General features: G+C 44.0%; 1 protein-coding gene across 1 annotated transcript in view; it reads right to left on the reverse strand.

Annotated features, from left to right (window-relative positions):
* The window catches only part of CAPN13 (calpain 13), an 83,103-nt gene extending 67,208 nt beyond the window's left edge, over positions 1-15,895 (reverse strand). The window contains exon 1 of the mRNA XM_086700298.1: positions 15,503-15,895. The gene's annotated coding sequence lies outside the window, so the exon portion shown is untranslated. The remainder of the gene's footprint in view (positions 1-15,502) is intronic.
* Between the last annotated feature and the right edge of the window lie 678 nt (positions 15,896-16,573).

Raw genomic sequence — 16,573 nt, forward strand, 5'->3', positions numbered from 1 at the left:
GCTCCAGGCTTTGAGCTGTCAGCACAGAGCCCGACGCAGGACTTGAACTCACAAACTGCAAGATCATGACCTAAACCGAAGTTGGATGCTTAACCAACTGAGCCACCAGGCACCCTGCAAGTCCTTTTGTTGGAAAATTCCTATTAATACATAGGAAAGATGCAAAAAGTTAAATGACTTCAGAAAAAAGAAAGAAGCCCCAAAGTTAAATGACTTCAGAAGATTCCAACTCAAGTCCTCATTCTGCCCCTTATTAGCCACAAGATGCTGAGAAAGTTTTCTAAGCACTTAGCACCTCATAGAAGGTGGTCTTGGATGCATAGTCTGAATTTAATTGGGTTGATTCCTGCTTTCTTTTTTAAATCCATGTTCTCCAGAAAATTATAATAGGACACAAAAGAATAAGAACAGAGCCTCAGATGGACATGTGATACAATACCAAAAGCTGTGACTTATGTGTAATTGGAGGCCCGGGAGGAGAGAATCAAGATAGTAGAGCAGAAAAAGTTTTTTGTAGAAATGGTCAAACTCTTCCCCAGTTTGGAGACAAACTTTTGAATCCAAGAAGCTTGAAAAGTCAAGAAAACCAGGACTAGACACATCATAATCAAGCTGTTGGAAACCAAAGATAAAAAATGTTTGAAAGAGCTAGAGAAAAATGACACATGAAATTGAAGGGAATAATGATGCAAAGGACTCCAGATTTGTCACAAGAAGCCATGGAGGATGGAAAACAGTGGAATAACTTTAAAGTTGCTGAAAGAAAGAGATGTTAGCACAGAATTCTGTGTCCAGTGAAAATACATATCAGGAATCATAGTGAAATAAAGAGATTTCAGATGAACAAAAACTAAGGGAATTAATCATCCAAAGACAATGCTCCAGAAGGAATGATGAAGGAAGTTCTTCAATTTAATAGGCAATAATAACAGGGAAAACTGAATTTTCAAGAATGGCATATGGTAAATATATGAGTAAATATGCAAGACTGTTTTTTTCCTCTTATTCTTTAAAATACATATATGTGTTTAAAGCAAAAATGAAAACATTGTCTGGAGATGCTTCAAAGTATTTGGATATCATTCATATGACTGTAACATAAGGAACAGTAGAAGGGAAGTAAAGCTAGTCACATGGCTGCAAGTGTTCTATTTTACATGAAGTGGTGCAATAGAATCATGAAGGTTGAGTAAGTGTATTATAATCCCTATATAACCACTAAGAAAATAATAAAAAGAGATATAGCACCCCCCCAAAAGACAATAGATAAGATAAAATGTGATACTAAAACATGCATATTCAAGTAATCAAAAAAAATCAATAAAGAGGGAACAGTGGATAAACATACAAAAAATAGACATAAATCCAAGTATATCAATAATTACATGTTAACTTTAGTTAAAAGGCAGAGATTCACAAAGGAGATAAAAAAGCAAAACTCAGTTATATGCTGCCTGTGAGACACACTTTAAATAAAAAGACCAGATAATTTGATAGTAAATGGATGAAAAGAATTATGCCATAAAAACAGTAAGCATAAGAAGGCTGAGGTGCATATTAATAGATTTACCAAACAGACTTCATAGTAAACGGTATTGCCAGGGATGAAGTGGGGCATTTAATATTGGCAAAAATTGATCAGGAAGAAATAAAATCATTAATGTGCAGGCACCTAATAATACAACCAGAAAATAAATGAACCAAAACTTAACAGAATTAAAGTGAGAAATAAATAATTCCACAATGATAGTAGAATTTAGCACTCATAGTTTAGCAACTAATAGGGCAACTAAACAAAAATTTTAAAAATCCGTGAAAACATAAAAGATATGGATGACACTGTTAATCGCTTTGATCTTATTGGCACATACACTGTACTACATCTAAAAATGCAGAGTATACATTCTTTTCAAATATATGAAATGTATTCACCAAAACAGAAAATACACGGGGCCATAAAACCATGTATTCCAAGGAGTGAATTACACAGAATATTCTCTAACCATGACACAATTAAAATTTTAAGTTAGTACCAATAAGATAGTTAGGAAACCCCCAAATACCTGGAATTAAACACACTTCTAAATAATTTATGAGTCCAAGATGATATCATGATGGCAATAAGAAAACCCACAGACGTAGAAGGAAGTAAATAATACAGACAAGAGCACAAATTCATAAAAGAGAAAAACAGTAGAGAAAATTAGCAAAGTGAAACTTTTCCTTTGAGAAGACCAACAAAATAAATAAATCCAGAATCAAACAAGTTGAGGACAAAAGAGTGGGAAGACAAGTCACCAATATCATCATTGATAAAGGGTTTATCATCATAAATCCAATAAATATTAAAGAGTTCATAAGAGGCTACTACTACGAAGAAACTAATGTGAAAAAATTTGCTGTGATGTGAAATGGATGAATTTCTTGAAAATTACAAGGTATCAGAGTTGACCCAAGAAGAAACAAAATTTGAATAACCCTATATCTAACCAAGAAATTGAATTTGTTAACAAAAGCTTCCCCCAGAGAAAATCCCAGACCCAGATGGTTTCACTGGTAAATTCTCTTACACTTTCCAGGTCAAAATAGCACCCATCTTGCACAAAGTTCTTTAGAAATTACAGATGGGAAACACTGCTGAACTTACTTTATCAGGTCAACAGGAGACTAATAACAAAGCCTCGCCAAAGAATCCACACCCCCCAAAAAAATTATGGATCACTATCCCTCATGAACAGAGACGGCAAAGATCCTTCACAAAATTTCATCAAATCAAATCCAACAATGTAAAAAAGAAAAGAGAAAGAATAGTACATCAAGGCTGAGCGAGATTTATTTCAGGAATGTAAGGTTGGTTTCATGCTAAAAAAAAAAAATCATTGTAATTAACCATTTTAAAAAGCTAAAAAGAAAACCAATAATTAAAATTATTTTACAAAATTCAACATATATTTATGATAAAAACTCTCAAAGGAGAGTTACCTAGAAAAAGTAAAAACATTCTCAGACTAATGAAGGGCATCTATAAAAATCTACAGCTAAAATCATAGTGACAGAAGAGTATTTTTCCCAATTATGATCATAGTTAAGGCAAGAATGCCATTGTCATGTTTTTTCTTTCTTTCTTTTAAAAATTTTAAAGTTTATTTGTTTATTTTGAGAGAGAAAGTGCAAGCAGGGGAGGGGCAACAAGAAAGAGAAGGAGAGAAAGAGAAAATCCTGAGCAGGCTCCTCACTGCTAGCACAGATCCCGAAGCGAGGCTCGAACCCCCTAACCATGAGATCATGACCTGAGCCAAAGCCAGAAGCCCAACCAACTGAGCCAACCAGGTGCCTCTGACACCATTTTTTTTTTTTTTTTTTTTAGCATTCATAATAATCATTTTTACTTAACACTGTATTGGAGGTCCTAGCCAGCTCATTAAGGAAAAAAAAAAAATCAGGAGGAAAAATGGTCCTTATTTGATATTTTGATTGTAGAAAATTCTAGGAAATCTACAAAATAACTAACAGAATTAATGATTGAATTTAGCAAGATACAAGGTTAATATAAAAAAATTAGTTATTATATTCTAGCAGTAGGCAATAGGAAAACAATAGCATTCTATTAAAAATACTTGGAAAAATATCTAACTAAAGACATCCAAGCTGTCTGCATCAAAAACTATAAATCATTGCTAAGAAAAATTAAAGAAGACCTAAATAAATGGGGAGATGTATTAGGTTCATTAATTGGAAGCCTCAGTATTGCCAAGATGGCAATTCTCTCCAAATGTATCTACAGATTCAATACAATCCCAACTGAAATTGTAGAATGCTTTTTTATTAAAGAAATGGAGGGGCGCCTGGGTGGCGCAGTCGGTTAAGCGTCCGACTTCAGCCAGGTCACGATCTCGCGGTCCGGGAGTTCGAGCCCCGCGTCAGGCTCTGGGCTGATGGCTCAGAGCCTGGAGCCTGTTTCCGATTCTGTGTCTCCCTCTCTCTCTGCCCCTCCCCCGTTCATGCTCTGTCTCTCTCTGTCCCAAAAATAAATAAACGTTGAAAAAAAAAATTAAAAAAAAAAAAAAAGAAATGGATAAGCTTACTCTAAAATTTACACTTAAATTCAAAGGACCTAGAATAACCAAAGAATTTTTTTTACACTTAAATTCAAAGGACCTAGAATAACCAAAGAATTTTTTTAAAAGAAATATTTTTTTTTTTTAAAAGTTAGCCAACCCACCTTCAGCTGGCAAAAAGATGGACAATTAGATAGACCAATGGTGCAGAGTGGAGAATCCAGAAACAGACCACAACATAAATTGTCAATTATTTTTTTGACAAAGTTTCCAATTTTCCAAAGTTTCCAAAGATTAAATGGACATAGAAACACCTTTAAAAAAAAATGATGCTGGATCAATTGGATATCCTTATGGGAATCAAAGTAATCACAAACATAAAGATAAAACTTAAAATTATAACACTTTTGGGGTGCCTGGGTGGCGCAGTCAGTTAAGTGCTTGACTCTTGATCTCTGCTCAGGTCATGATCTCACTATTCATGATTTCGAACCTGGCCTTGGGCTCTGCTCTGCAGGTGCGGAGCCTGCTTGGGATTCTGTCTCCTTCTCTGTGCCCCTCCCCAGCGTGTGTGTGTGTGTGTGTGTGTGTGTGTGTGTGTGTGTGTGTGTGTGTGTTTGTGTGCGCGCACGCACGCTCATGCTCTCTCTCTCAAAATGAATAAACAAAAAAAATTTTCAAATTGCATTAGAAGAAAACAGAATACTTGCATAGAGGAAGACACAGGAAAAATGTTTGCAAACTTAAGGGTTGGAAAATATGTCAGTGACAGACCACGAAAAGATGAGCCTTACAAGGAAAAAAAAATGCACCAGTTAGACTTTTTCCAAAGCGTGAAAGACACCATTAAGAAAACAAAAATGCAAACCACAGGCTAAGAAAAAATATGTGTGACATACGTATCAGGCAAATGACTCATAACCCAGAACATACAAAGAACTCTTTTAAATCAGTAAGAGGAAAAGAACCCTTTAAAAATGGTCAAAAATCCAAACATTTTCCCAAAAAACAAAAATAGGCAATTACCGACATGAAAAAATGCTTTACATCTTAAGTCATCAAGGATATGCAAATTATTACTACAACGAGATAGACACCACACACTCATTAGAAAGGCTAAAATTTCAAATGCTGACCATCCTATGTGTCCGTAGGGAGATCAAACAACGAAAACGTTTGCACGCTATTGGTTCGTATGTGACACGGTAGGACCACTGAGTGGAATTTATGGGTTTGTCTGTGCATATATTCAACCTCACTGAATATACCACATTATTTTCCAAGGTTGTACCAATTTATAATCTCACCAGCAATGTAAAAGAGTTCCCATCACTCAGTCTCCTCACTAGCACTCGTTTTTGGCAAATGTCTTATTTGTACCCATCTGATGGGAGTAAAATGCCAACTCCTTGCAGTCTTAATTTCTGTTTCCCTGCTTACTGGTGAGACTGAGCATCTTTCAATATGTTTATTCTTCATTCACATTCCCTCTTATGTGAAATGAATATTCATATCTTATGCCCATTTGTCGACTGCGTTGTCTTTTTCTTCGTGATTTGTAGGAATTCTTTATTTACTTTGGATAGTCATCTTTTCTTGGTCACATGTGTTGCAAATATCTTCTCCCAGTTGGTGGCTTATCTTTTTACTTCCTTTACTGTGTCTTTTGATGAACACAGATACTCTTCACTTTATACAAATATAAATGTGTTACGACTATTTGCTTAGAAATTTAATTTTTATAAATTGAGCCAAATGTTAATACTTATGGGAACTTAATATAAGAAACTTTGGGAGAGAGTCTCTCTTTTAAAACAGGAAGTTTTTAAAGAGGTGCTTGGGTGGCTCAGTTGGTTGAGCAACTGACTTCGCTTCAGGTCATGATCTCAGGGTTTGTGAATTAGAGTCCTGCGTTGGGCTCTGTGCTGACAGCTCAGAGCCTGGAGCCTGCTTCACACTCCGTGTCTCCCCCTCTCTCTGCCCCTCCCATGCTCATACACTGTTTCTCTCTCAGTAATAAATGTTAAAAAAAATAAAACAGGAAGTTTGTTTGCAATTAACACATTCATTCCCTTAAAGCATGGATTTAAATTAAAAAAAATTTTTTAAATATTTTATTGAGAGAGAAACAGAGACAGAGAGACAGAGCACGAGCAAGGGAGAGGCAGAGAGAGGGAGACACAGAATATGAAGCAGGCTCCAGGTTCTGAGCTGTCAGCACAGAACCCGAAGTGGGGCCCGAACGCATGAACTGGGAGATCACGACCTGAGCTAAAGTCGGATGCTCAGCCGACTGAGCCACCCAGGCGCCCCTAAATTTTTTTGTATAATTCTATAATAATATGTTTAAAAAATACAATATTCACAGCAACATTCTGAAATGGACTTGCAAAGAAACACTTTGACTACTTAGGAAATGATGCTCAGGTTTCTAGAAGCAAAGATCACCTTATCAAAACCAATTACATAACTTTCCCTCTTTTTCTTTTTTCCCTTCCAAAAATAAAGTTCCTTCTTTAGAGGAACAGAAGAATGCCACATACGTGTGGTCATGTGAGTTGAGATATAGAGAGAACACACCTTGATTTTTTAAAAGTATTTGATAAAATTTCTCTTTCTTCCCTGTATTTATATAAGGTGGCAAAAACAAACTCGACTGCAAGACTGGGTTGGTTGTATCCTGTAGTATTGTATGGTCCAGAAATACAGTGTAGTATAGCACAGGAGAGTATGCAGAAGTCACAATTTGAGCCAGAAATTATGGATGAATAATTCTGGATTATCTCAAAATCATTGTACTGTGATAATCACAGAACTCTGTCCCTTGTCCTGTCCTGTTTAACATTTGTATCTTAATCCTGGATGAAGATGTTGGCATGAAAAATGAAGATACTTTTCAACTTTTCCATCATTTTAATGATATAAAGGAAGAACAATTATCCAAGCAGATGGCAGATTGAAAATTCTAAAGGACCTCCAAGCTGAGAACATGGAAGTTACCCAGGGAAACTGCAAATCTGTCTTCTCATTTAAAAGTTAACTGTGCAAGTAAATAGTGAGTGGGATTTGCCTTGGCTCAGTTTCATTTTGAAAAGATTTTGTACGGCTTACTTGGCTTCCTATTGTGAATGAGGCAATGTGGTGAAAGACGTGCCCACCCTGAGCTGCTGCCACAGCAGGAAGGCACTGCTGTAGACACCATGGGAGCTTCTGGTCCTGTACAAAGTTGCTCTTGACCCGTGGTGGACATCCAGTCCACTGTGTTCAGTTCCCGGGGTGGGGGTTACATTTCAAGCAGCACAGCAATGGTGTACCCTTAATGGTAGCCAAAGCAGGGTGTTAGGGTAGCTAGCACAGGGCACCTGGCCAGAACAGAGCCCTTTGCTTGCAGGCAGGGTTTCCCAGTGCAGTTATACCTGCTTGGAAAAGACAGGGATTTTTTTTCTAATGGCACAAGAATGCCATCACCTAAACACACAAGGAACCTAGAGATCACTTCCTGGGAAGTGGGAGATCTAGATGTGTTCACTGGGAGAAAGACTGAGGGACTTACAGGGACTGTCAGACCCAGCCCAGAAGTTCTGTTCCCAGCCCTCCAGAATAATCCTGGTCTGAGAGAGCACAGATTCAGCCACCCCTGGTCCCACAAAAATCAAGCTCCCTGTTGCTGTTTGTTCGACCTCACCAGGGTTATGTTCCTATTCAGAAAACTGGGTTTTGCCTTGACCTTTTAAAAATTAAAAAAAAAAAAAAAAGACCCATGAGATGGTGGTCAAGAGCATGTGGGATCAGCTTGAAACTTGAAACTTTAGTTTGACTTCAGATATCGCTTAGTGACTGACTGATCTTGATCAATGTTCTTACTATCTGAGCCTCCTTTACTTACAAATAAAATGGGCTGGAGGTGGTGGTAATAAAACCAGCCTCAGAGCATGAGGTAGGTATTAAATACCAACATTCTTTTTAAAATTTTTTTTCAACATTTATTTATTTTTGGGACAGAGAGAGACAGAGCATGAACGGGGGAGGGGCAGAGAGAGAGGGAGACACAGAATCGGAAACAGGCTCCAGGCTCTGAGCCATCAGCCCAGAGCCCGACGCGGGGCTCGAACTCCCGGACCGCGAGATCGTGACCTGGCTGAAGTCGGACGCTTAACCGACTGCGCCACCCAGGCGCCCCCCAACATTCTTTTTAAAAAAAATTTTTTTTTAATGTTTATTTTTGAGAGAGAGAGAGTGCGAGCAGGGGAGGGGCAGAAAGAGAGGAAGACACAGAATCTGAAGCAGACCCCAGGCTCTGAGCTGTCAGCACAGAGCCCGATGTAGGGCTGGAACTCACAAACTGTGAGATCATGCCCTGAGCCGAAGTTGGACACTCAACTGACTGAGCCACCCAGATGCCCCAAATACCATCATTCTTATTAAGGGCTCTGTGTGGGAAGTAAGAGCTGTGTGGTAGGTCTGATGATCACGCTGTCAGGATCTCCTCAGGTGCCCACTACCCTATCCATGAACCTGAGCCCTGTAACAGGCGATGGGCAGGCCAGGCATTAGCCAGTTGCCTCCTGACGCCCAACAGTAGTTTTCTCCGGGTCCCCAGAGTGGTGTCCAATAGCCTAGCACATGTGGCTAATGAGCACTTGAAATACAGCAAGTGCCACTAAGGAACTGAATTTTAAATTTTATTTTATTTTAATTAACTTACATCTAAATTTAAAGATCTACACTTGCTAGTGGCTGCCTTGGTGAACAGTGACGAAGAAAAGATCTGCTAATGGCATGGATGACCATGTGCGCTCTCCAGTGGAGATAGTCAAGCTGAGATCGGATAAACTTAAAAACGGGGGGGGGGGGGGGGGGGGTGGTGCAGAAGAATCCTTGCATTGGACAGATCCTTTCAAGAACTTTGACCTGCAGGGGTTCTCTCAACTGCTTTTCCTCAACATCCAAGTTTTGCCACCAAATCATCCACTTTCCGCCAGCAGCTCTGCAGGCTTTACAGTGACAGGTGCAGGGCTTGCCTCCAGGAGGAGCTTAGCATGTCCCAGCAACAAAGGGTGATTGGGTGATTCCGTGTGCGTTTTGTTTTCAATCAGCTAAGAAACGGGAAGCCCCGAGTTCAATTGTTCCCTGCCCGGGAGTGACGCACACAGCTCTCTCCTGGCTGGTGTTTTTCAGAACAATGGAAATAAATCTGATGTAATGTAGCGGAACACGACAAGGGATGGTTTTCCCCTTAACAAATACTCGTTTGAAATGGTGCCCAAACCCTGCACGAGGAGCGATCTATTTCCCACAACAGTGTTCCAGCAAAACCCATTACTAATTCCACAACTCAAATTAAAACTAACAGAGCTTGAAGGCTGGGGCTGACACTCTCTCTGCTGACAAGGAGCAAGAAGAAGGGTGGGGGAAGGGGCCCTGTGCACTCGCGTGTGTATGTGTTTAATTACACTGTTTAACACATTGAGAATAATTTAGCCACCCGAGTGGAGAAAATAAGGCACTTAACTGCTCTCTGGCGGAAAAAAGCCCCGTGCAAACCACTTTCAGCTCTATGACACCTAGCCACACTTCAGGGCTTTGGAGAGAGAGCAGGGTGAAAGGAGGGAGAGGTAGATAGACTATGCAAGACGAAGGGGGAGAGAGAAGGGGGAGAAGGAGAGGGAGAGAAGAGGCAGGGAGAAACCGAGGGGAAGAGAAGGAGGGGGAGGGGAGGGGTAGAGAGAAAAGGAAAATTTTGTGCATATACAAATCAGCTGGGAGTAGGGAAGGCCCAGGACTATTTCTCAAGGAGACCTAGTAGGAGGTAGTGTGAAGGTGAAAGTGAACATAAATTATAGGTTTTAAAAAGATACTTAACACCCACACCAGTGCTTCTGCCGGGTCACTCCCTGACTTCAGAATCATCTGAGTTTCCTTGCCTTTGTGGCCTGAAAGCTGGGAGTGGGGTGTGTGGCCCCTGGAAAGGCAGGCCTCGAAAGAAGACTATGTGGGCTCCCTATGCAGGAGAAACTGAGGCTTAAGACCAAGGAAGAGAAGTTTGGCCCGCATTGGGAGGAGATTCCTATCCAGCTGCCAGCTTCAAGGCTGGCAACCGGGCCCGCAAGCAGAGTATGTCACTGTCCCCACCAAGGGGCATCTTTTCTGTTTCATTAGGGCTGAGAGGGGTCTGAGGTCATTACCCACGAAGGGCCACAGGAGCCAGAGAAATGCAAGAAGGCTCTAGCATGGTTGTAGATTTAGAAAGCTCCCAGACCTGGAACAGTTACCAGAGAAGAAAGTGCTCGAACTCTCCGTTGCCTTCCAGGAACTCTGGGTTCAGCATCAGGGCTGACCAACTGCCAAGGAGAGCACAGTCTGGCGAGGAAGAGGGGGAGAGAGACAGCACCAAAACAGCTCTGTGGTCCATAGAGGTGTAGCTCCATCCTCTTTGCTCCCTGGTGCCCTCAACATGCAGACCCAGCCTCTTCTGACACCCAGGGTCTCACAGGCTCAGAGACCTCAGCTGCTGGGTCCCTCCCCCCCCCCCCACCACCACCAGGAGCTTCTGTGGGGTAACAAAACGACTGCTGGCCAGGCAGAAGGGAGTCTGTGCCGCTCTGCTGAGGCTGTGAGCCGTGGGCAAGCTGTCCCCTCCTCTTGCCTTTGGAACACTCAAAAGGCTGGACTTCCTTTTAGGTGCTTTTCAACTGTTATGTTGTGTGTTTCTGGAACAGAAAACGTGGGTTCCCTAAATGATATTTGTGGGCAGACAATGAAATCGGAACCCACTGAATATATTATCCCTTTCAGTTAAATTGGGTTTGTCATGTGTGAACATAAAAAAAGAAACTTGCCTTTGCATAAAAAGATACTCCTTCCCATCCCCCAAGTTCTCTGATACGTGTCATTTAATCACAAAACAAGCCTAGAAAATTCCCTAGCAGACTGGCCATATATTCTGAGGACAAGGCAGAGCATTCCTTCTGGGTTCTATATGTGCCCCAGAAACACGATGTCATATTTGGTATGATCTTGGGATTTCTGGGTGTGGATTTTTTTTCCACCCATAAAGAGAAGATACTTTCTACTTAGCTAATTCCAGCTCCTTCTTAAGCAAATTAGGGGGTGTTAGGACACTGGGGACTGTCATGTATCAAATTATAATCTGGGTCTTTAAGAGGTGCAATTTCTTCTTTTTTTTTTTTTTAACATTTTATTTATTTTTGAGACAGGGAGAGACAGAGCATGAACAGGGGAGGGTCAGAGAGAGGGAGACACAGAATCTGAAACAGGCTCCAGTCTCTGAGCTGTCAGCACAAAGCCCAACGCGGGGCTCGAACTCACAGACAGTGAGATCGTGACCTGAGCCGAAGTTGGCCGCTTAACCGACTGAGCCACCCAGGCCCCCCCCCCCTTTTTTTTAAAGCATCTGAATTCGTTCTTCAACAGATTACAAACACAGTGGTTTGAAATCACACGCATTTGTTATCTCACAATCCTGTAGGTTCAGAAGCCTGGAATTATGTGTGTGGGTTCTGTGCTCAGAATCTCACAAGCCTGAAATCCAGGCATCAGCCTGCTGTGTTCTCATCTAATGTTCAGGCTTCTCTTCCAAGCTGAGCACAGTTACCAGCAGAATTCATGTGCTGATGGTTGTAGGACTGAAGTCCCTGTTTCCTTGCTGGCTCTCAGAAACCATGAGGAGCTATTTCTGACCCATCCCCCCACCCAGGGAGCCCAGCCCCCACAGGGTTTACCTCCCAGAGGCATGAACCAGAGAGGGTGTGCCAAGGACTGCGCACACTGGGGTTAGGGCCTTTTCTCTTTTTTTAAGTTTCTTCGGAAATTGGTTCTACATTTAGATAATCAATGTATTCTTAAATGATTTCCTCTTGGCCTATCTTGCAGCAGGGGAGGACAAAGAGAAGGAAATGGATGGGAAGGAGACAAAGTGAGAGGAGAGGGGGGCAGGGATACAGAAAGACAGAGACAGCAGGTGGGTGGGGGTGGAGATCCTGAGGGAGAAGGGGAGTGCAAGGAAGGACAGAACCTACTACTTAAAGTCCTTCTCACGCCAGCCCAGCATCCTGGGTTGCTGAAATGGAGCCCACGCATCCTGCCTGTTTTTTCCTCCTCAGATGCAAATAAAACAGATGCAGTAATGGAGACTCCCAAGGGAGTGCTCTGAAGTCCCCTCCTGTGACAACAGGCCCATAGAGCAAGTTCCGGGGCACTGCCTCTGGCCACCGCACAGGGATGCCAGCAGCTGGACCTCAGATGTCCCAGTGCACATCTGGCATTCCTGGGCATCTCAGGCCCATGGAGGCCACAGGAGCAATGGGCCAGAGCTCTGGACTGGGAGCCTACTGCTGGCTCCACCAGTGGCCGCTCCCCACTGTGGTGGTGGGGGGTGGCAGGGGTGGGGAGATAGGGTCAGTAGCACCAGCAGCCAAGCACCCTAAGGGAGAGACTCCCTTTTCCAATCAGCTCCAGGACGTATGACAATGGTGTGTCCCAAGCTGCTTGCTCTGAGACTTTTCTGAAACCAGGGTTCCACCCAGGTGGATGGGGTCACACTTGTGGGGTTGGGGACAGGGCATGGACCAGTGGGAGAGGAAAAGTCTTTTGAAGGGCACCTGAGTGGCTTAGTCGTTAAGCACCCAACCCGATTTTGGCTCAGGTCATGATCTCATTGTTCGTGAAATCGAGCCAGATGCGGGACTCAGCACTGACAGCCCAGAGCCTGTTTGGGATTCTCTTTCTCTCTCTCTCTCTCAATAAATAAACATTAAAAAAAGGTTTTTCAAAAAGAGCTCCTGAATAAGTATGTCAAAGAGCACCACAAAAGAAAATGAACTTAGAGCTTGCGTGTGTATAAATGTGTGTGCAAAAGTGAGTGAAGCTGAGAAAAGCAGGTCTCAGGGAGTTCCCATACACCTTCCTTTATTCTTTCTCACCCTGCCCTTAAAAATTGCAAGAAGGCGGCCAGAGCATTGGAGGGGTTTTGGGGTAGGAAGGGGAGACAAGGAGGAAGAGGAGCAGAGGGTCGAGGCAGGCCTTCGAGGCCCTGAAGGGATGGGAAAGGCAGGTGGGAGAGGGACTGTGCCTGCAGAGCCTCAGCTTGGGTTGGGCGGTTGATGCCTGAGCAGGGTGGAGGTGGGGGGTGGGCGGGTAGCAGATACTGCCTCAGGAAGGCTCAGCCTCCCTCCTGCTGCCTAGGCCTGGCAGCCGCGTGCCAGAACAGGCAAGGCCCTAAGGGAGCCATGGGGAGGCCTGTGCTCAGCTGGAGAAAGTGACATGGTCACAGGAAGAAAGGAGGGTTTGCGGACAGTGTCAGAGGGAGACAGGGTGCTGGATCAGAACAGGCTGGGAATTGAAGGAATGCGCCCTTGGTGGGCAGTGGTGGGCTGTGGCTGGCAGTCCAGCATCCTAGAAGCCAGCCCACCCTGAATGCCTCTGAATTTCTCCCCCAGGCAACTTTAGTACCTGAAAGGAGGTTGGGGATCTTGGAGATGGGGCATAATGACATAGCTCAGCGGCTGGCAGTCACTTCTGGGTGAGGACTGGACTGGGGACAAGACTTGATGTTTGGCGAGGAGAACTGAGCAAACATTCCTAGGACCCCTCCTACCTCCAGCACTGATCCAAATGTGGGTCACTGGCCGCATCTCCTAGAGGCAGATGTGTGGTCACTTCCGATGGAGACACAACCCTAGGGGCTGTGGTCCACGGGCCGTGATGGAGTCTGGCTCCTTCTCTGAGCTGTGTGAGGTCCTGGTCAGGCCTGATCTACAGGTATGGGAGGCGGGCACAGCAGAGCTGATCCAGCCAGTGATCAGAGGCAGAGTACTGCCCGAGGGACCATCATTTCAGCATAAAATTAACCAAAGGTCCTGGCCAGTCTCAGTTTTAAAGGTCCCTTGTGGCTGTATTGGCAGCGCGAGGATGTTAACCCCAGAGTCCAGGGACTCCGAGGGAGCCCATCTTGGGTCACTACCTCAGGACAAGACACTTTTTGCATCTGCCATACCCAGCAGGGGGGAGGCAGTGGGATCAGCCTTCACTTCCTCACCCCTCCACCGGCTCTTAAAGACCGGCATTTGTTTATTAGCTAAATAGATGGTCTCTGAGCAGGAGGAGAGGATCTTCAGCTGCCTTTTGGCGGGGAGCATCACAGTTCAGGAGGGCCTGCCAGGCCCTTTAGGGATCACCTTGTTAACTATCTTAGTTATTAAAATAAGGAAATAGGGTTTGGCCAAGCTTTCCTGGTTGTTTATTGGGAGAACTAGCTTTGCAGACTGGCCAGCAGATGTGGCCTCCCGTGATATTACAGAATTTTTTATTCCAAACGGTTCCTGCAAAGCAAACAGCAGTGCATGGTAGTGAAGTAGTCCCCTGAGAATTCGGGGATGAAGACAGAAGCAAGACTCAACCCAGGGTGGCCTGGGCCCCAAGCAGTGCTTCCAACCAGGCTCTGGGTTTTGAAAGTGCAGGCTTACTCAGCTTAACGAGTTTCCCTGTTTTGTCCCCAGTCAGAGCCTTTTATATGCAAATCTGAATCAGGACTCTCCTCGGAAGGAGGGATCAGTGAGACACAAACAGATTATGTTTGTAGATTATGTTCCCATCACCCAATGTGCTAAGTATTGAGTCCTCCCACAGGTATCACGCACAAAAACACGGTTTAGGTCCAGCTGGATACAGGTGGGGCAATGCGAGAGAATGTGCTCAATGACTATCCAGATGATGCCACCTGGGGGTCAGCCAAATTCTGTTTCTTTCCCAGGACAAACAGGGCAGTTGGCAGGTCATAACCCAACTAGAACTCCAGAGGGAGAATGTCTGTGTTTACTCTGGTTAGCTTGGGTTCAAGCATAACAGCTAGAACTCAGTCTCCCTAAGAAGAGAATCACATCTCAAAGATGACCCAACCTTAGCAGCCACAGAGGCACAGGCAGGGACTGTGAAGCAGCTGTTGGGGTAGAAGGAACCACCTGAATCTCTGAAGTGATCAGTCTTGTGGTTAACCCAGATTTTTCAACTTTGTTCTTGTAATTATTAAGCTAGAGCATTTGAAAACAAAAGGCAAGGTCTGGGCCCCATTCCTTCCTTCTGCAAATATTAAACATGTGCTATGCGTCAGAAGTTGAACATGGGTGGAAAAGGTGATGGGATTCCTCCCATCAGAGTATCCCTTAATGTCAACGTTGCCCTTGTGCACAAAAGCAAAGATCCTGTCATTGTAGGAAATATGCAAAGCTGAGATGATCTTCTCTTAGGGAGTCAACTCATCCCTTGCCCCAGTTTTCCTTAAAGCTTAACCTTGGACCATTTGCTCTGGTGGGAGGCTCAGCATCTGAAAATTAAGACACTCTCTGGGGAAATTCATATGCTCACTCAGGTTTGGACCACCACCTTGGTCCAAAGCCCCGGGAGGTCACCAATCACACCCTACCTACCTGTTTCCTAGATGAGCGCATCTGATGTCAGCAGTATTCCAGGTCAGGACTGGCTCAGCAGCAGCAGCTTTGTGGGATGGAGAGTGGCAGAGGAGGGTGGCAGGTGAGTCAGCCCTGTGGCAGAGTCCCAGAGTTCCGGGTTCTTCCCTCAGGCTCTTCCTTATATGCGCTCACCAGGTAGTGCCCCACCTTAGTTAAACAATGTCTCCTGGACCAAGCCTCAGGGCCTCCTGGAGGGAGGACAGTGAGTTTAACTGCAAAGTCTTCCAGACACTTCTTGGCCCAAGCTGACTGTATCCTCCCAATCCTGGCTCACTTCCTGGAGCCCCCAGCTGAAGGTACAATTTCTTGGCTGCTGGATTGTGTTTCTTTCATTGTTTCCAGATATTTCAGTTTCCTTGTTTCACTACGGGAATCAAATGGGTGTTTCTACAGAAACCCCCTTGAAGCACAGAGGAAGTGCTAAGAAGCTCCAGGAAGCAGCCCTCCTTGCGCCTCATTCTCACACAGGATGTGTGGTTGCCAGGTGTTGTACATCCAGAGGGCCCACTCAGAGTAAATCACATCACCTGGGCTTTCTGTTGGCGAGACCATCTTCTTTCCCCAGATAGGTCTCAGCACACAATAACGCTTGGGCGTGGGCAAGGTCTCTGCATCATCACTGCTTAATGGATTGGGGAGAAAGGGTCAAGGTGCTTCCTGACTCCAGAACCCCGAGAGCCCAGCTCACCCTGTGTTGTAGGTGAGAATGGTAAAGTAGGGAAAGCAAGAAAAAATGTGGAAATCACCAGGAACCCATGTGACTGGATGCATCCCCAAACTGTCATGGCAGGCAACAGAGGGATTTAGAACCCGGAAGGAAGATTAGAGCACTGGAAAGTGTGGCTGAGTCCGTGGCCCCTGGGAAGTAGCCAGGTAGATGTGGAGGGGTCCCTCTGGTGACTGGAAACTCCACAATTCTTAGCTATCTGACTTGGGCAAGTCCTTTCCCTTCTGAAGCTTGGTTGACTAATCTGTGAAGTGAGGGTTATGACCCTTGCTTAGCTTCCCTCATATTTATTTACAGGGACA

This window comes from Puma concolor, chromosome A3 (genome assembly GCF_028749965.1).
Source record: "Puma concolor isolate L17-30 chromosome A3, mPumCon1.1.hap2, whole genome shotgun sequence".
NCBI classification, from domain to species: domain Eukaryota; kingdom Metazoa; phylum Chordata; class Mammalia; order Carnivora; family Felidae; genus Puma; species Puma concolor.